Source organism: Schistocerca piceifrons, chromosome 4, assembly GCF_021461385.2.
Source record: "Schistocerca piceifrons isolate TAMUIC-IGC-003096 chromosome 4, iqSchPice1.1, whole genome shotgun sequence".
Lineage (NCBI taxonomy): Eukaryota > Metazoa > Arthropoda > Insecta > Orthoptera > Acrididae > Schistocerca > Schistocerca piceifrons.
In genome coordinates this window covers 118,702,751-118,724,529 of record NC_060141.1, presented here as the reverse complement: position 1 = coordinate 118,724,529, position 21,779 = coordinate 118,702,751, and positions in this window count along the sequence as shown.

Genomic DNA, 21,779 nt, shown 5'->3' with positions numbered 1-21,779 from the left:
TACTTGATAATTCACGGAAATCATATTTAAAAGCCACAAAGAGCCTCTGATGAAATAAATGCTTTATTCATTACTATTTTTGATCAACAGATCGTCAAGTAACACAAAATTATTTATGTTAGCCAATTACGGCGGTTGTGCTGTGGCGCCAAAACGTAAAATAAAACTTTTTTTTTCTAGACACCACAGTAAGAACATCGTACGGGGCTGACGTAAATAATTTTGTGTTACTTGCTGATCCGCTGATCGAAACTGGTAGTAGGTTTATTTCATCAGCTGCCCATTGTGGCTCTTAAATATGATTTCCTTCAAATATTTACAAGGCTTGGAGCACAACGAGTACAAAATATGTGATAGTTTGTCGCGTCACGATCTCACAGTGTTACAATTTTTTTCAGTGTAAACCCCACACTGATTTTTTACAGTACAAGCTTGACAAATACGACGAAGAATTGCACGTGAGCTCTCCAAGATAAATAAGAGAGAAAGCATTCTAGCATGTCACTCAGACTATCTGAAAAGTTAGGAGAATAAACCGAACAGTCCGCAGCTCGTGGTCGTGAGGCTCGATTCCCGGCGGGGTCAGGGATTTTCTCTGCCTCGTGATGACTGGGTGTTGTGTGATGTCCTTAGGTTAGTTAGGTTTAAGTAGTTCTAAGTTCTAGGGGCCTGATTACCGTAGATGTTAAGTCCCATAGTGCTCAGACCCATTTGAACCATTTTAAACCGAACAAGATGGCCATTTAGGTTTTCTGTGGTATTCATACACCTCCTAAGGCAAACTGCAAGGTGGTAATTCTGGAAAGGTCTTGGACGATTCCCTTCTCCGTCTTGCAGAATTTGAACTTACACTCTGTCTCTAATGGCAACGTTATTAACGGGACGCTAAAGCCAGATCTTCCTTTCTTTCGTCCTTGGAGAGAATAAACTGCACTTTCTTCCTGTTTCCTCGCATAACTTTCGTCTAGATCACACCAGTATGGACGAATTAAGCAACATCGACAACGGAAAGTCAAATTTAAAGACTGAAATTAGAGTTATATAATTTCGGTACTAAGCATAAAAAAAGGTTACTGCTGTGTTGTATTTTTCGTCATACGTTTCGAAGCCGCGCACATATGGCCGGATGCCTTTTAGAGCCTGTTAGTACCTCATTGCAATGTGTTTACAATTTAAATGTCGAGAGTTCAATGACAGGTTATATTCTGCAGACTACTGGTAACGTTTCATTCCGGAACAGGTGGAGCGTTTGTTTTTTATTGGCCCCTACACTAACATATTCCGAACGCTTGCCTAGTGATGACCTGAAACTCGATAGATTTTGTGACAGATTATCGATTGGATCTAAAAGTCGTGCATCATAAATTTGTGCGATTATTATGACTGGTACTGTCACTATAAAATCTAATTTTCTTTGCAAAGTCACTGGCTCTGTATCGCCTGATATGACAACAGATTTTCATAATACAGGGTGATTCAAAAAGAATACCACAACTTTAAAAATGTGTATTTCATGAAAGAAAGATAATATAACCTTCTGTTATACATCAGTACAAAGAGTATTTAAAAAGGTTTTTTTTCACTCAAAAACAAGTTCAGAGATGTTCAATATGGCCCCCTCCAGACACTCGAGCAATATCAACCCGATACTCCAACTCATTCCACACTCTCTGTAGCATATCAGGCGTAACAGTTTGGATAGCTGCTGTTATTTCTCGTTTCAAATCATCAAAGGTGGCTGGGAGAGATGGCCGAAACACCATATCCTTAACATACCCGCATAAGAAAAAATCGCAGGGGGTAAGATCAGGGCTTCTTGGAGGCCACTGATGAAGTGCTCTGTCACGGGCTGCCTGGCGGCCGATCCATCGCCCTTGGTAGTTGACGTTCAGGTAGTTACGGACAGATAAGTGCCAATGTGGTGGCGCTCCATCCTGCTGAAATATGAATTGTTGTGCTTCTTGTTCGAGCTAGCTCTGCGAGTCGATTTTCCTGGTCTGCGAACAAATGCTTGCTGGATGCGTGCTACATTTTCATCACTCGTTCTCGGCCATCCAGAACTTTTCCCTTTGCACAAACACCCATTCTCTGTAAACTGTTTATACCAACGTTTAATACACCACCTATCAGGAGGTTTAACACCATACTTCGTTCGAATTGCACGCTGAACAACTGTCGTCGATTCACTTCTGCCGTACTCAATAACACAAAAAGCTTTCTGTTGAGCGGCCGCCATCTTAGCATCAACTGACGCTGACGCCTAGTCAACAGAGCCTCAAGCGAACAAATGTACAACTAAATGAAACTTTATAGCTCCCTTAATTCGCTGACAGATAGTGCTTAGCTCTGCCTTTTGTCGTTGCAGAGTTTTGAATTCCTAAAGTTGTGGTATTCTTTTTGAATCACCCTGTATAAAATACTCCATAAAAGAGACCCAACATGCAGGTAAAGATCATGAACTGAGTTCTGAAATAAAGCACATGTCGTGGATCAGGTAATCATTCTACAGTGGTTAAGTAGTGTAGATTAGCTGCTCTCTCTCTCTCTCTCTCTCTCTCTCTCTCTCTCTTTGTGTGTGTGTGTGTGTGTGTGTGTGTGTGTGTGTGTGTGTTTGTGAGCAAGTGTAACATCTGAATATAATAAAAATAACATCGTATCAGGAACGCAACTTGCCACCAATTTTAAGAGTTTGGGATAAATAAGTAAGACATTAAACTTCCTATATGCACTCTACTATGCGATATTGTTTCCTAGTTTGCCATAAACGTATACTTTCCGATATGTGTATTTTACCCTGGGAAAGTACTTTCAGAACAATCTGCGGTGACAGTTCGCGAACTTGGTGTTGGTCGCAACTGAGGCGTCTTTGAATTCTGTTATCGCATTACATATGCTCTAACACGGGATTTGCATTTATCTTTATTCATTCCAAATGAGAAACAATATAATACAACCCGTCTACTGTTTCTTCAATAGTGTCTTTGCTTTGTCGATGTACTTTTCTAAGTCAGAGCTTCATCATCACGGCTTCAAGTCCTACGTAGGGAATTCCCTTGGGATTTCAGCGTGGAAAAACGCAATTGCTACGCCGCACAACATGTAAGTTATTTATTGTCTTCGTTCTGCTGAAATACCCATGCTATAAATGATGTTTCTGAAACCTGAAATCAGCAAAATTCTAAGTTGCACTATAACTATCGACGATAAGTCTCTAAGTATTCCACTGTAATTCTGTAGCGTATTATAATATATTCCACGACAGTTTCGCAAATTGTAATTTAAGAAGTTACTGTACTTCTAGCATGTTGATATCGTAATGAAGTTCTCTACATAGCAACGGAAGCTCTGGCGATGCCCGCATCTCGTGGTCGTGCGGTAGCGTTCTCGCTTCCCACCCTCGGGTTCCCGGGTTCGATTCCCGGCGGGGTCAGGGATTTTCTCTGCCTCGTGATGGCTGGGTGTTGTGTGATGTCCTTAGGTTAGTTAGGTTTAAGTAGTTCTAAGTTCTAGGGGACTGATGACCATAGATGTTAAGTCCCATAGTGCTCAGAGCCATTCGAACCATTTGCTCTGGCGATGAATCTATGCCATAGAAACGTAAGTCCTGATAGTAAAGACGCTATTGAAAAGACATGTTTACTGAAATGTTTACTAAGCCTTCTGTTGACTTAACTGTCTCGTTTTCTACAGGAGATTCATTATGGATACTGGTATGCTTCCAGGCATTGTCCTTAGCTATTGTTTCTATTTTGTTCACAATATTTCGACGATGGACCCAACCTCCTTCTCCAGGCGATACGAGTTTTGCTGTTACGTGCACTCTCTACCTGTACACATCCTAATCTTCGTTATACACGTGTTCCCGGCAAGAGATTGAAACGTCCCCTTTTGAAGAATTATATACGAGACTGTGCTTATCCTGACACACAATATTTTTAGCGCAACGCAATCTGACTTTCAAAAATCCATACAAAAGAATGGCCCTGACTAACATTAACCTATACGTTTCACAAATCACTTACATCACAAAAATCTTGGTTACTCGAGCTACTGCAATAAAGCAAGCGCCACTACTGCCAGCCAAATAAAAGATTCAAACTACTGAAGGCACTAACTACTGATAGGCATAGTTAGCAAATGAAAGATTTTAGTAGAGAACAAACAATGTATTTACCTTAATAGTGTTGAAAAATCATAATATACATAACAGATCATGACATCCAGTCTTACAAATTTCCAAACTCCGCCATCTCTCTCCCCACATCCACCACTGCTGGCGGCTCACCTCCAACTGCGCAACGCTACGCTCTGTTGACAGCCAGCTGCCCAACACTACAATGGCGAGTATTACAACAATGCAAACTAGCCACAGACTGCACACAGCACAGCCAATGATTCTCATACAGAGCGCTACGTATACGATGCCAATAAGAAAACATAAACAGCCTACTTACAAGATACACGAGGGCGTGCTGAAAAGTAATGCCTTCGAATTTCTTATGTGAAAACTCTTAAAGCTTTTTAAATAAAACAAACGTTATTAACATTCTACATCTTCACTCTTCATGTCTACTTGTGTCAGCCCTCTGCTGCTAGAGGGCGTCGAATCGTAGCTTGTAACACGGCGTTGTAAAACATAACTATGTCGGGCCGTGAGAAACAGCGTGTTGTAATTGAGTTTCGAATTCGAAGAGTTCATCCACACATGGAGTACCATCTACTTCGGCATGACAATGTCAGACCAGACAAGAGCGCTTCAACGTTTGAAACTATCCCTTGGGTCCACTGGCATCGATTAGACCTCCATGCAGTACCGACTTGGTCCCACCCGATTTTCGTCTGTTTCCAAATTTTAAAGAACTCAATCGCGGACTTCACTTTGATAGGGATGAGGCGGTGAAAGCAGAGGTGAGATTGTCGCTCCGTTAACAAAATCAAATAATGTGCAGTAACGGTGTCAACGGACTGGTGTCTTGTTGGGGAGTGAGTTCGTCGCCAGGGTGACTAAGTTGCGAAGTAAATGTGTAGACATGAAGAACAGAGATGTAGAACATTAACACCGTTTGATTTATTTAAAGAAGCTTTAAGAATTTTCACATAAAGGATTCGGAGGCATTACTTTTCAGAATGTCCTCGTAAGAAGGTAGTTGTGTGGTCGAACGAACAGTCTTCGTCAAACACAGGTTCTCTAAATTACGCGAGATGTACGAGGCGTGTTTTTTCTAAGTAAGTAACGTTTCGAAATTAAAAAAAGACGTGCTAAGATATCTCAATTATCCTTTTTTTTTTTTTTTTTTTTTTTACGTGAAAGCCTGTACCTTAGTCTACTTTTCTACATAATTTACGTCAATACTGAGGCACTTGTCATAACGTTGTACCAGTTTTTGAATACCCTCCTCACAGAAGTCTGTCCCCTGACTTGTTAACCACTGCATCACCACTGTTTCGACCTCGTCATCGTCTTGAAGACGCTTACCGCCCAGGTGTTTCTTCAAGTGCAGGAACAGATGGTAGTCACTGGGCCGGGGCTGCACGGAGAATGATCTAGAGTTTCCCATCTAAAATATGTGATGAGATCTTTGGTCTGATTCGCCACATGCGGACGGGCATTGTCTTGCAGCAAAACGATGCCCTTGATCAACTTACATGGACTGTTGCTTTCATTCTGATGTGACGTAGGCCACCCATGTTTCATCGCTCGTAACAATTTCGCTTAAGAAATCATCACCGTCGTTGTGGTACCGCTCAAGAAAAGTCAATGCACTGTCTGAACGTTTGGTTTTGTGCAGATCTGTCAACATTTTCGGTACCCAACGTGTGCACAGTTTTCGGTAATTCAAGTGCTCGGTCACAATGCCATACAAAACACTACGAGAAAAATTAGGAAAGCCATCCCGCAAGGAGGAAATCGTAAAGCGTCTGTTTTCTCTCACCTTATTGTTCACTTCCTGCACCAAACTTTCATTAACGATCGAAGGACGCCCACTCCGTTGTTCATCATGCACATTTGTGCGGCCCTCTTTAAATGCTCTCACCCACTTTCTTACCATTCCATCACTCATAATGTTTTCTCCGTAAACTGCACAGATCTCACGATGAATATCGATCACTTTTAGTCCTTTAGCACTAAGAAATCTTGTAACAGCCCATACTTCACAGTCGGCGGGACTCACGATAATCGGTGGCATCTTAAACACTCAGTACACAACGTAAACAAGGAAGAATCAGACTGTAATGGGGTCAGTCTGTGGATTAAGGTACAGACTTTCATGTAAAAATAAAATTATTGAGTTATCTTAGCACGTCTTTTTTTAATTTCAAAACGGTACTTACTTAAAAAAAACACGCCTCGTACGTCGCCATTCTTCCCAGGGTTCCCATTTAAGTTTTCCGAGTATTTCTGCTACCATTTCGTATGGGCTGTACCTCTTCATGTAACGATCCTTTCAGTGCGTCTTAGAATTCATTCGATATCTACTGCCACTCCTACTTCATATGAACTCCAAACGCTGGAAACACAGTCGTCAGGACTAACTTCTTGTATACGTTCTCATTTACAGACACAGCGCACTTTCGAGAACTCTTCCAACAAACCTAAGTCTTCCGTTGGCCTTGTCTGATACTGCTTTTACGTGATCATCCTATTTCATATACCCTTTCATTTTCGCCTCTGAAAACTTGTAACGATGTGACGTTCTCAAGGTACTCACCACTTAATCTTTTTCTCTTGCCTTGTTACGAGCATTATCTTATATTTATCTACCTTTAAGAATAGTTGCTACTTGTTACACCTATTGGAAATTTTGTGTAGGTGTACCAGTATTTACTTATGAGCATCCAACAACAACACTTTCCTGTGGACAATAGCGCCGGCAGCGAGCGATCTTACATTGCTGTCGATCCTACCTGAAAAACCGTTAATACACTGTCAGAACATTAGAGGTCCGCCGGCCGTTGTGGCCGAGCGGTTCTAGGCACTTTAGTCCGGAACCGCGCTGCTGCTACGGTCGCAGGTTCGAATCCTGCCTCGGGCACGGATGTGTGTGGTGTCTTTAGGATAGTTAGGTTTAAGTAGTTCTAAGTCTAGGGGACTGATGATCTTCGATGTTAAGTCCCATAGTGCTCAGAGCCATTTGAACCATTAGAGGTCCTGATACGTTTACTTGGACACATTGTGTGTTTCGTTTATGCAGAACATTCGGCTTCTAGTAGAATCTTTTTATTATATGCTCAACATGCCAGTCTCCTCTTCGTCAAAGACCAAACGCACTGATGCAGTTTTCCACTTTAGGTGGTACAAGTATTTTGTGAGCATCCTCTTCGATACAGAAACCTTGAACCCTGAAACATGCCAATTAATCTAAGACTGTCACTTGATTCACTACGCGGACGAGGAAGAGGAGAAGCAGGAGAAGGAAGATCGGTAATATTCTTGCCTTAAGCTACTTATGGATGCAATGGAAAATGTAAATATTTATGGCCGAACGGGGATACGCCCCACAGCCCTCCAGTGTCTCGTTGCTGAGCCACCTCACTTGCTGATTTACCACACGTTGTCGGCAAGCGATACATAGCCTCTGGAACAAAGTTCAATTTTGAGGTCGTACTGCAAGATTTAGAAACTCTCGAAGCGGCATATCGGAAGATAAGAACGTGTGTCGTCAAAGAAGAAGAATTTTTTGTGCTTCTTGGTACATTAGTCTTTCACATACAGCATGTCACGAGCATTGACGCATTATGCACTGTGTTCCCGTCAAAGGGGGAAAAAATTTAACAGCACGTAGAGGATGCTCCACTGAACAATTAAATGTAGGGAACATGTGGTCGGAGAAGCAGGTTAAGGAGATAATAGGAATAAAATCACATTACTGTGTACTTTTTATTTACATTAGTTACAGTTGACTCCAAATACCTTCATTGACACAATGAATGTACCATTTGTAGTCTACCTTGCAAAATGTGCTGAAACTGACGGCCATCAACCTCAATGCAAGCATGACATTGGTGAACAAGATTCTGACGCACCCTCACAAATATCCCTGGTGTGTTTCGAACCACATCACAGGCAGTATAATTCTTGTAAGGTGTATGCTTCGCCGGCGATGGGCGAGGCATGACAGAATCTCTGACCAGAGAGTAGTTTATCGTTAGTTTTTGCTTGTCGCGAGTCTGCTCTAGTCTGCACGAGTCGACAGTAGAAGTCAGTCTGCGCTTGTCTGCGCGAGTCCGCAGTAGTAGTCAATCGGCTTTAGTAGCGAGTGGACGGTAGTAGTCGGCGGGTGTCGGCATGCGTCGGCTGTGTGCTCTGGTCGCGACTCTGGTCAGGACTCTGGACGATGAGTATGGTTGTAGAAGGTAAAGAAGCAGCATTGCGCATATTTAATAATGTATGTTAATTGTAATTAATTTGTTCAGAAAAAAATGCCCCAATAATAATTTTTTTATAAAGTAACTCTTTTGAAGAAAAAGCATTCATTTCAATTTAAAGAATATTTCCTATGCATTCCTTCCAAGAATCAATAAAAAAAAAATATATATATATATATATATATATATATATATATATATATATATATATATATATTGCTTTTGTTATTCAGAATACAGGGTCGAAGGTCAGCGCTGCTGTCCTTATAAAATTTACCAGATATTATTATTCCTGTTGAGAGGTTACATTTGGTTCAAGGTTCATTATTTAATTGATATTATTGTGGGTTTTTTTGGTCAATTTTCATTTATCAATTTTGTGGGGAGTTTACGCATGGTTCCATTTCACATTTTTTATTAAACATTATTTTGTTGGGAGGTTACACTTGGCTCCATTTCAAACTAACATTTTATTAATTTCTGCGGGGAGGTTACACTTGGCGACATCCGGACCAGGATCGTATTTCTATGTGAATCTTCTGAGAAGTAGTCATATATCTGCTCTTATTTACTTAAATTGTAGTTGGCATCTGGCGCAACGCGTTTACTAATTTGTCACTCTTCCTTTCACAGATCATCGGCAATTTGTTGCTCTTTGTTATAATTGTGTTTTTTGCATTTTGCATTGTCTTTGTTTCATTTGTGAGTAATTTTGATTTTTTTTTTTGATTTGTTAAAAATGCCGCGAAAAACTGTTAACAGTACATCGCGATGTGTAATGAGTGAAATAGCCGACTCAAATAATATGACCGATAGTGCTTGCGACACGCAGTGTAATGATGACAATCCTCCATTTACAGACAATCAATGCGTACCGACCACTTGTAATGATTTTTATCCTAATGATGAACAAATGAATTCAATTGTGTCCTCTGTTAATTTGACGACAATTGGTGACGCGGGGCGTTCTGTCGCAATGAGCGCTGCCCAGCTTAACACACCCGGTTTGCAGGATTCACGTGACGAACAGACAAATTTTTCGAATGAAAATGAACAGAGTAATCACAGTACGATAGATTTATTTAATTCCGGTGTAGTGATTAACAGTGCATATCCGATTGACGAACATTTTCAAGAATCACAGAATATCCAAATGGAAACACAAAATGTGACAATTGCAGATACGCCATCAAACAGCACAGAGAATAGAGTAGGTAAGGTTACTGTGGATCAAGTATTGGCATTTTTACGACAAATGTATAAAAAACAGGAAAACCATTTCAAACAACTTAATGAAAGTTTCAAACAGCGGAATGAAATACTAGATAACCATTTCAAACAACTTAATGAAACATACGACAAACTTAATGAAAGTTTCGACAACCATTTCAAACAACTTAATGAACAACTTAATGAAAGTTTCAATCTGTCGAATGAAAAACACGACAACCTTAACGAACAGAACAAACAACATAGTGAACAGATTACAGCTGTTACCGTGCAACGTCACGACACGAAAGAAAAATAATGTGAAGAAAGTAAGGCTCATGCTAGGGAAAGTAGTGAAGAAAATAGATCTGTTGCACAAGAATTAATTAATACACATGTAGCCACAACAGAATCACATAGCGATGAAATGTTCAGAAAATGCAACACAGAGACGCGACGAGTTTACTTTAAAGTTACCAGAAGTTTCACACACTCTGAATACGGAAGTCGATAAGAAATTTGAACAACAGATCAGCCACATTGACGAACGTATTAAAGTAACAGAAATGAAAAAAGTTTTTGCCTTAGCGACAACAGAATCACTTAGAGATGAAATTAATGCAGTCGCTGAACAATGTTCTGAAAATGCGACACAGTTACACGACGAGTTTAATTTAAAGTCACCAGAACTTTCACACACTGTGAATACGGAAGTCGATAAGAAATGTGAACAGCAGAATAGCCAAATTGACGAATGTTTTAAAGTGACAGAAATTAAAATTGTTTCACTCATTAACACGTCACAGCAGACGAGCAGACGCCACATTCCGATCATTTGTCATACTCACACAGCCAGTGTAACTTAAGTAATTTACAGAAAGTACGTGACTTAAAATACGAAAAGACACAGACAAACAGATTCTTATGTAATCGTGAACCTGTTCACACATTCTGAGAGGATAACGTTGATTATAAGCAATTTGTATGTGTAAAAAAATCTAAGGTATTTGAAAATGACAGAGCACAGGTACACGCATTGAACTGGATACGACAATTTGCTCTTGAATTTTTACCAACATTACCTGTAATGCAGAAACTACAATTAGCATGGATACAGCAATTTGCTTCTGAATTTTTAACGGCATTGCGCGTAACGCAAAAGCTAAAATGTATTTGCAGCGCGTAATTAACCTCAGGGGATTCATTATGCGTTAATGAGTATGTGCCGTAGCGTGCACAGGGCCCCGAGCCGTAGTAGTGCTGTTTCATCTTTAGTTTTCTCCACTGCTGCCTTCTCTTCTACTATCCTTTATATCTATCAAAACAGCTCTTCAACTATCGCTCTATCTAGGATTAAGAAATGAGTAAAGAAAACCCGATATGACCAGTTTTTACCGAAAGTGACAATTTTTCATTAGACACTCCCGAAATGACAACTACCAGCGTAATCTTTAATAACAGACGAAAATTTAATCATCAGTATGTATAAAATTATCAGCAACAGGAACCACATTTTTAGTAATAATAGAGGTTTTTCACTGCAATAGTAACAAAACCAGCGGGTTAGCATACCTAACCAACAGTGCAGTTTACAAGGTCAACCAAGCTTTAATGTTTCGCCGCGTGCACGTATAGTCTCAGCTCTAACAAATAGTAATGCACAGCAACAAGGAGATCAGTACGTACAGAAAACACACTATTTCAATTCCTATCGCAATGCACCGTACAGAAATGACTATCACGACGGACGTAAAAATAATGAGCACAATTTTCAGCGTACATTTAATAACAGTCCATCTTATCAGCAGCAAGAACATCCGCTACAACAAATAACCATGAATGAACCAGGCAGTAGGTATCATCCACAACGTAAAACGTCAGGAAGAAATAATAGAACAGTACAAATAGTTGAAATGCCACAGCATCCTCCTGAAAATAATAACACGCCAGATAGAATTTGATTAAATACAGTACAGGTTGCATATTGCAGTAACGCAAGCAATACTTTTGACACGCAGAATCTTGTTCACGAGAATGTTATTTGAAACATGCTTTGTTGAATGCACCACTATTATCGCACCCAGATCTTACCAGAAATTTTTCTATTGACACCGACAGTTCTAACACCGCTTTAGGCGTACATATTTTTCAGGAAATTGAAGAAGATGGTTGCACAGTAATTAAAAACATCGCTTTTGCAAGTCGCATTCTGTCACCTGCTGAACGAAATTATTCTGTTACAGAACTTGAAACATTATGTGTTGTATGGGCTTTTACCAGACTTGGGCATTTTCTGTATGGAAGACACACTACAGTTTAGACAGATCATAGAGCGATACAATTTTTACTTTCGGCTAAATTTACACACGACAGATTAAGCAGATGGAAACTTTATCTACAGGAATTTAATTTTACAATTGTTCACATTCCCGGCACACAAAATATTGTAGCAGACGCACTATCTCGTTCTCTCAGCAACAATCAGCAAGACATCGCAACCAACTTCTGCAAAGCAAATTTCAGCGTCATGTACATCCAACAAGTTGCATTTGAAAATTTCATTTCGTCGTCATTACAAGACGTAGCACAAGAGCAGAGTGAAGACAACGTATGGAAAGAGATTAAACACCTTTGGCAAGATAGGAATAATGTTACCATTAGAAACCATTACACTGTACGCAATGACATTCTGTTTCGCCGCTCTCATCCTGACAGCAACAACTGGTTATTATGCATTCCTGATCAACTTGTTAACAAATTAATCTGGTATACTCATTTAAGTTACGCACATTACGGTGCAAGAAAATGTTTTCTTATACTGAGACAGACAACGTGGAGAAACGTATTCGACGAGTTTTAGCGTCATGTAAAATCTGTCAGAAAGCTAAATCAGACACGACTTCACATATTCCTCCATTACATCCCATTGTGCCTGTTAAATTAAGACATATGGCCGCTGTAGACATTTTTGGTCCGATTCCCAGAACTAATAGAGGCTTTTTCTACATCTTTTTCGCTGTTAAACTCACTTCAAAATTTGTTACCTTCACTCCGTTACGTAAAGCTACTGCTAAAACTGTTTCGAAAGCATTTGTAAAACATTTTCTATTTCATGTAGGGCATGTGTTGAAAGTAATTTCCGACAATGGACCACAGTTTCGATCTGCTGTATGGACACGTATGTTACGAGCGACAAACATTTCTCCGATATATATATCCAGGTACCATGCTTCTTCGAACCCTTGTCAACGATTAATGAAAGAAATTGGTGAACTGTGTAGAATTTACTGCCATAAAAAACATATTGATTGGGACACACACATACTCTCATTCCAAGATGTAATTAATTCCATACCAAATGAATCTACTATGCTATCTCCGTCTGTTATACTGAAAAATGTTGAACCACCTAACAAAATTAAAGAATTAGTAACATTTCCTACATCTCGTCGACTATGACACCATGAAATAATTGACATTCCGCTGAACAACATCAAACGTGCCGCAGAGTGCCGGAGAAGACAGCAAAAACAGGTTTGTACACGCCGTGACTTTCACATTGGACAGAAGATATTAGTACGTACACACTATTTATCCAATAGAGGAAAAGGTAGGTGTAGTAAATTTGAACTTCTATTCGCAGGTCCATATCGGATTCGCAGCATTCCTCACCCCAATGTTGTACACGTCGAAACTTTGAGAACCAGAAAAAGTAAAGGCAATCACCATGTCTCCAACATTAAATCCTTTATTGAATGAACATACTTTATGATTTATCACACTGTAACGCCAATTACTAATTTTTATGATCATTTCTGCAATTATATTCACATGAACAATTATTGATGATTATCGTATTTTTTCTTGGCAAGTGCCTGGCAAGGTAAGGTTAGCAGGTCGCTCTTCTTGTCGTTACACATCAGACCGTGCATATTTTTTCAGATAAACTTACGTATCTTATGCATAATTATGCAATTTTACCTAGTGTCATAAATAAGAGCAAATATAGTTGCAGTTTTTATTGAGGTAAGAATTTTGCTTTTGTTATTCAGAATACAGGGCCGAAGGTCAGCGCTGCTGTCCTTAAAAATTTACCAGATATTATTATTCCTGTTGAGAGGTTACATTTGGTTCATGGTTCATTGTTTAATTGATATTATTGTGGGTTTTTTTGGTCAATTTTCATTTATCAATTTTGTGGGGAGTTTACGCATGGTTCCATTTCACATTTTTTATTAAACATTATTTTGTTGGGAGGTTACACTTGGCTCCATTTCAAATTAACATTTTATTAAATTCTGCGGGGAGGTTACATTCTGGCAGCTAATTTCATCTCCGTATCTACAGGGGTCTCATACACATGTGACTTTAGATACCCCCATAGCAAATAATCAAGGGGATTCAGGTCTGGTGACACCGCAGGCCACGGAACAGTACCTCCCCTTACAATCCAGCGACCAAGGAATACAGCATTGACATGGTTGCGGATATGCATGCAGTGTACCATCATGTATCAACATCCTATCGCTAACAGCGATGGGTATGTTTTCTAACAACTCTGGTAGAACTCTTTGCACGAACCTCAAGTGGCCATTCAGACGGCCAGGTACACTTCCTAGTAATCAGGTTCGTCCTGCTTGTTTCCTTGCAGGGAATAAAGAATATACATGTAAATAAACAGCAAAGTATGTGTAAACTTGTACGCATGTTGGTTGTAAATAAGCTGGCAGACAGTAATGCTAGACAAAGCGGTAGACAAGTTTATTCCTGTATCTCCTTAAGCTGGCTTCTCTGACCGCAGGTTCCCTCAGATTGTCCAGTGGGACATTCTGTACGTCCCGTTACGGTTTTGCACGCTCTTACAGAAACATCCTGTATAAACCAGCGAGGAGATTAGTGTGAATATAACTTGCGAAATTCAAACGGTTCAAATGGCTCTGAGCACTATGGGACTTAACATCAGTCCCCAAGACTTACAACTACTTAAACCCAACTAACCTAAGGACATCACACACATCCATGCCCGAGGCAGGATTCGAACCTGTGATCGTAGCAGCAGCGCGGTTCCAGACTGAAGCGCCTAGAACCTCTTGGTCACAACGGCTGGCTTATAACTTGCACTTTTACTTTGTATGTATATATGCATGTTTTAAACCGGGGGCCTAGGAACGAAGCCGGCCGGGGTGGCCGAGCGGTTCTAGGCGCTACAGTCTGGAACCGCGCTACCGCTGCGGTCGCAGGTTCGAATCCTACCTCGGGCATGGATGTGTGTGATGTCTTTAGGTTAGTTAGGTTTAAGTAGTTCTAAGTTCTAGGGGACTGATGACGCCGCGCGGGATTAGCCGAGCGGTCTACGGCGCTGCAGTCATGGACTGTGCCGCTGGTCCCGGCGGAGGTTCGAGTCCTCCCTGGGGCATGGATGTGTGTGTGTTGGTCCTTAGGATAATTTAGCTTAAGTAGTGTGTAAGCTTAGGGACTGATGACCTTAGCAGTCCCATAAGATTTCACACACATTTGAACATTTGAATTTGGACTGATGACCTCAGAAGTTAGTCCCACAGTGCTCAGAGCCATTTGAACCATTTGTACCTAGAAACGACGGAGAGGCTTCGTCCCGCCATAGCCCTCAGTGGTTCACAACCCCACAACAGGCCACAGCAGTCCACCTACCCCACCACCGCCCCTCACCGAACCCAAGGTTATTGTGCGGTTCCCCCCTCAGTGGAAACCCCCACTCCGGAACGTCTAATAGCAGACGAGTGTAACCCCAAATGTTTGTGTGCTAGAATAATTACGGTGTACGCGTGTGTGGAAACGGTGTTTGCGCAGCAATCGCCGACACAGCGTAGCTGATGCGGAATTAGGGGAACCAGCCCGTATTCTTCGAGGTAGATGGAAAACCTTCTTAAAAACCATACACATTCTGGCTGGCACACCGGACCTCGACACTAATAGGCCGGGCGGATTCGTGCCGGGGACCGGCACGCCTTCCCACTTGGGTAGCAGCCACTTCGAACGCGCGGCTTGCTGCGCGGGCTTTCTTTTACTTTACTGAACTTCTCCCGAAAATTCTCTCTCTCTCTCTCTCTCTCATACACACAGACACACAAACACACACACACACACACACACACACACACACATACACACACACACGCGCGCGAGCGCACACACGCACACGCGCACACACACACACACACACACACACACACACACACACACACACACATCACAAGAAATGATACACAGAAGTACTCGACAATGCCTTTTAGCTACACTGTCTAAAGGGTCGTCCTAAGAAATACCAAATTAAGGTATTTGCTCTCGCAGTATTTGATCTGTTTACACAAGCTTTTAGGTTATCCATGTCTGCACAACGCGATCGCGATCCTTAAATAGGTGTATTTGTTCTCTGTTTTCTGTGTAGATCAGCCTGAAGGTGCCTAAAGAAGGTGAAACGCGTAGCTGATAAATAAAAAAACTAAAATTGCAACCAAGACTGTTTTCAACTAATACGACTAAACACCAGTTTGCTGATTCATGCCACAGATGGATTGGAAGAATTTCTAAAGTACTCACTTCCTCATATTTTGCATGCTTTCGTAGTTACATGGCAATGCTAGTTTTGTAACACGTTTCAACTGCACCGTACTCTCCTAAGTCGTTCATCAACAGGGGTGTGCTGTTTTTGACGAGAATAGCCGGTTTCTTAGCGACTATATAGTCGACGGCTGGTTGGTTGCTGAATCTGTTGTCCGACCGTACAAGTTTCGCATGTCGAGATCTAGCCTGGCTGGCGTACGAAATATAAACTCTCGCACAGCAACGAAAAATACTTTATTGCTTAAACAGGAAGGATATTACTGAGACTTACCAGCTTTGGAGAAGTTTCAGAAAAGTAGAATCTTCTCTTGAGTAACAACACGAAACATTCTATTTAGTTCGTAACCAACCAAGTAAAGTAATATACGAGGGTCACTCCAAATGAAAGGCACACTATTTTTCTTAAAATTCATCTTTTATTCTACAAGTCTGAAAGTTTCACATTGTGTAGATACATCCTTTAGGAACAATATTTTCATTTCTCCACATACTTTCCATCCCCGTCAACTGCCTTATGACATCTTGGAACCAGCGCCTGTATACCCGCACGGTAAAATTCTTGACCAATCGGTTGGAGCCACTGTTTGGCAGTGTGCACAAGGGAGTCATCATCTTCAAACGTTGTTCCACGAAGAGAGTCTTTCAGTTTCCCAAAGAGATGATAGTCACATGGAGCCAGGTCAGAACTGTAAGGCGGGTGTCTCAGTGTTGTACATCCGAGTTTTGTGATCGCTTCCATGGTTTTTTGACTGACATGTGGCCGTGTATTGTCGTGCAACAGCAAAACATCCTGCTTTTGCCGATATGGTCGAACACGACTCAGTCGAGCTTGAAGTTTCTTCAGTGTCGTCACATATGCATCAAAATTTATGGTGGTTCCACTTGGCATGATGTCCACGAGCAAGAGTCCTTCGGAATCGGGAAACACCGTAGCTACAACTTTTCCAGCAGAAGGTGTGGTTTACAATTTTTTTTCTTGGGTGAATTTGCATGATGCCACTCCACTGATTGCCTATTCGTCTCTGGTGAAAAATGATGGAACCATGTTTCATCACCTGTCACAATTCTTCCGACAAATTCATCTCCACCATTCTCGTACTGTTCCAAAAGTTCGCTGCATACCGTTTTTCTTGTTTCTTTGTGAGCCTCTGTCAACATCCTGGGAACCCACCTGGCACAAACCTTTTTTAAGCCAACACTTTCAGTATTCTGCAAACACTTCCTTCCCCTATCCCAATGTAGCGTGACAATTCGTTCACTGTGATGCGTCTGTCAGCAGTCACCAATTCGTTAACTCTCTGCACAATCCTCAATATTGCCGTGCCCGCTTTCATCACGTAACCTACTTGTCCACCGACTAACTGTACTGCGATCGACAGCAGCATCTCCATACACCTTTTTCAACCTCTTGTGGATGTTTCTCACTGTTTCGTTTGCACAGCACAGGAATTCTATGACAGCACGTCGCTTGTGACGAACGTCAAGTGTAGCAGCCATCTTGAAGACATACTGTGACGGCGCCACTCACGGGAACAGGTTGAACTAAGTTTGAAAACAAGCGGGAAGGATGTACCTACACACTGTAAAACTTCCACTCATGCAGAATGAAAACTGTGTGCATTTTTTTTCTAGTGATCCTTGTGTTATCGGAAAACGATGGTGAACCAGCCTAAGGATAAGCATATTCCTAAAGAAGAAAACAGCGCCTCTGGCGGCTGGCACGAAAAATGTTTTGACAGCCGCGGAGCAAATACACACACACACACACACACACACACACACACACAGCGCTACACAGCAGCACGCGACACTGCAAAACATCGCGGGAAGCGGAGCGACGTCCAGGAAGCGTGGCGGAAAATGCGTAAGTTACGTCGTCTTGATCGTGTCGTACGTTCTGGAAGACGGTCTGTGGTGGGCGGTGCAGATGCTGGTGGCGGTGGGGGTGTTGGTTCCGGCGAAGGAGGTTGTAGCCGTGGCGCATCCCTCACTAATACTTTCTGGAAAACATATGCAGGTCTGACATGATAGAGACGGTAGAGGCCTAGCTGTTTACTAATACGTCCAGAGTGCGTGCTCCTCGTTGTAGGACTGGGTGTGAACCTGTGCACGGTGCCTGAAGTGAGGGTTTGACGCCATACGAAGCGTGATGCGTGTATACGTTTCCACGGCACGATTTACATAGCTGGTAATGAGCCATGTCTCGAGGCTTGGCGAAGGCGAACCCGTGGAATCTGCTCAGTTAACTGACGAATGAAATCGCAAAAGTTGTGGTCAGTAAGCTGGAAGGACTGCGCCTCTACAAACTCTCCTGGAAGCCACGGCCATTCGCCATAAACTAGTTCCGTTGACGACGAATCTAGGATTGGGTTGGAAGTACTTCTCAGACCAAGTAAAACCACTGACAGAGCTGTGGTTCAGTTTGTTCCGAGACACGTGAGTGCTGCCTTTGGAGAGCGGTCCCAGCGTTCTGTTATACCGTTACTCCCCGGATGGTAGCTTATGATCTTGTGGTGAACAGTGTCGCAGAAGTTGCTGAGCTGAGCAAACAGGTCTGATTCGAATCAGCGGTCGCGATCTGTTGTGACGTTTAGGGAGCAACTGAATCGAGAAAGCCACCTTGAAACGAAAACGGAGGCTAATATTTCTGTGGAGATGTTATAAACTGGCACTGCTCCCGGCCAGCGAGTAAAATGATCAATCATAGTTAGAACATAACGTTGTCTCTTCGCACTGTTCTTTGTGGCTTGTCTTCTGCATGCCGAAGTACGAGTACTACTGTGTGGATTATTTGCTATGGTTGTTCCACGCATCGACACACAACTGTATGCAGTCGTTTACGAGAACGGATGGTTCGAGAATGGACGCAAGTGCGAAACTAGTCACCATCAGTAAATAGAGTCGAATTCTTAATGCATTTTACGACGGTATTCCAATCGTTTCTTTCATTAAAGATAATGTTGCGGACCCATTTCACCTCCGGCAGGCTGGAAATCTGTAAATGTGGACAATAATTGTTTAAATATATCTTGTCGCCTTTTTTATAGATTTAACAACAGCATGTTTCAATCTCTGTGGAAGAATTTTCTATGCCAGTGATACATTACAGATATCGCTAAGAAATTTAGTACAACTTTCAAAATTCTATTTGAAATTCCATCAAAATTATATGAGCTTTTGTTTTGTAGAACTTTTATAGTTCTGTTACTTTCAGTGAAGGACGAAGGTGCTATTTCTAGCTGCTTTAAGTTTCGTGAAATGAATTTTTAAAAATATTCTCTTGCCCCTTCAACTGAATCATTTAATCCTATTTTTGCTGCTACATTTGGCTAGTGACCGCTAAAAATACTTTCAGTTTGTGAAATATCGGTCACAAGATAGGCATTAGTTAAATAGCGAAGGTATTTTGTGCGCTGTCAGGTTGACCTGTCTCTCACTTCACAATGTCTCATATGCTTTCAATTTTATTGTCTGCATTATAATTTACGCCAGTAAGTGCATGTTTTTGGCTTTTATGTGAATTTTCCTTATCCCCTTACATGAAATTTTAATTCCTTTAGTTATACACGACTTACTTATTGTTTAATACACTTTCTGTTTCACTTATTAGGAAAGCTACTTTCAAATCCATCTACTTCTATATCTACTAGTACCACATCCCATACAAACTGTTTCAAATTATTCTTAAAACATTGTATTCTGGTCTCTTTGATAATCCTCAGCGCTTTGTATGAACATGCCTCAGAGCTGGAGGCTGCTAGATTGTTTATTTACATGAACTGTGCATTATGATCAGGTAGTCCAATTGGGTACACATTAGTTGTTGCAGCCTGAGCACTGTCTCTAGAAATACTATTAATGACAGTCTTCTTATATTGCCCACAAGAATTGTAAAATTCCTTTCTGAAATCTGAAACGGTAAAATAATGATCACAGTTCATTTTTTTCTGTCAGAATATTTTATAAATACTCATTGAAATCTACACAAACTACTAACTACTTCTTCTTTTCTGACAGGAAGCTCAATAATGCCTCAATATTTCTCATAAACAGCTGAATGTTTCTTAGAGGAGAATGTACACTGTTATAACATTGAAAACGAAGTATTGTGCAGTAACAACTCACAGGACCATGCTTTTAAGTTCTGACCTACATAAAAACTGCTTGTTCAAATATTTTGAACTTCGTGTCCAACTTTTACATACGTTGCAACTACTTTTTCTCCACGTTAACTGTACACAAAAGGATGTCTTACCTCTAACCCTGTGGTTACATAACATGCAGAAAAACGCAGGATACCTATGACAGGAATTTTCCACATCTTTTAAACATAATAGAAGCTCAACTGTCTCGTTTTCCAGCCACCTGATGTTTTCACGAAACAAAATAGTTTTCCTTTTATGAAAACTGTTACGTATATTCCGGTCCTATTCTGTTCTAATTTCTTTCGAGACTATATATATGTGGTGTCTTTTCTTTCGGACATGACCAAAAGAGCAGACTCCATATTTTGATCCAGTAGCCATAAATTGAGACACAAAGGGATTATAGACAATGGCTGGGAGTGGACACTGATTGAAATCAATGGGAAAAGTTGAAAATTTGTTCTGGATTGGGATTCGAACCCGGATCTCTTGCTTACTAGGCATATGCTCTGACTAGTAAGTCATCCAGACACAGTGGTCATTGCAACTGCACGGACCATCCTATTACGCCTCCTGTCAGACCTAAATTCTCAACTTATCCACGGACTACTATCGTAGTGTGCAGGAGACCCGGGTTAGACTCCCGGTCCGGCACAAATTTTCAAATAATACCCACTCGTAGCCAGCGTCTGCACTTCCTTTCATGTCTTCTTTCAAGAATGTCTATAACTTGGCTCCAACATAAAAACTGTACCACTTCGGCTCAAGTGAACACAATGGTTTTACCTTGGGTGCTTGTGGACCTCCTCATACATTCTGTAGTATGCTCAGCTAATGTGTCCTTTCTCCTGCTACTCATGTGCATATCGGTGATACGTGTACTTCCCAGCTCCCAACTGCAGGAACAGGTACAGTTCAGACAGACCTTGCTGCAGTGGTGTGTCGTGGACGGTAGTTTGTGTAGAACTGTCACTCCCCCCTTGTCTTTTCCAGTCGCGATTGCTAGTAGGGTTCCGTGAGACATCAAATCTCTCTAATTTTGCCTTTATGGTCTTTTCGCGAGCTATACCTAAGAAGAACCAATATATTTGTTGACTCTTCTGGGATCGTGTGATGTCGAAATTTTAACATTAAACTAGGACGGCTGATCATAGAATGAAGGCCTTCACGACAGGTGTTGTCATCACTTAGCACTTCCGGGCTAAGATGCCGTGGTCCATACATAAGACTCTCCCCTGACGTTTCGCCTTCGACTGCGGAAGGCATCCTCCGAGGACAACTGGCGAACGGGATTGAGAGCACGAGTGAGCGCCGTATATGTAAGCCATCCAGAGGGCGCCGCTGTCAATCACGAGACGTCGGATGTGCTATGTACTCTGATATTGCCAACTTCCTCAATTGAAATTAATCGATTGTCACGCTGTTGCTGCAATGTTGACATCCATATCTTATCCA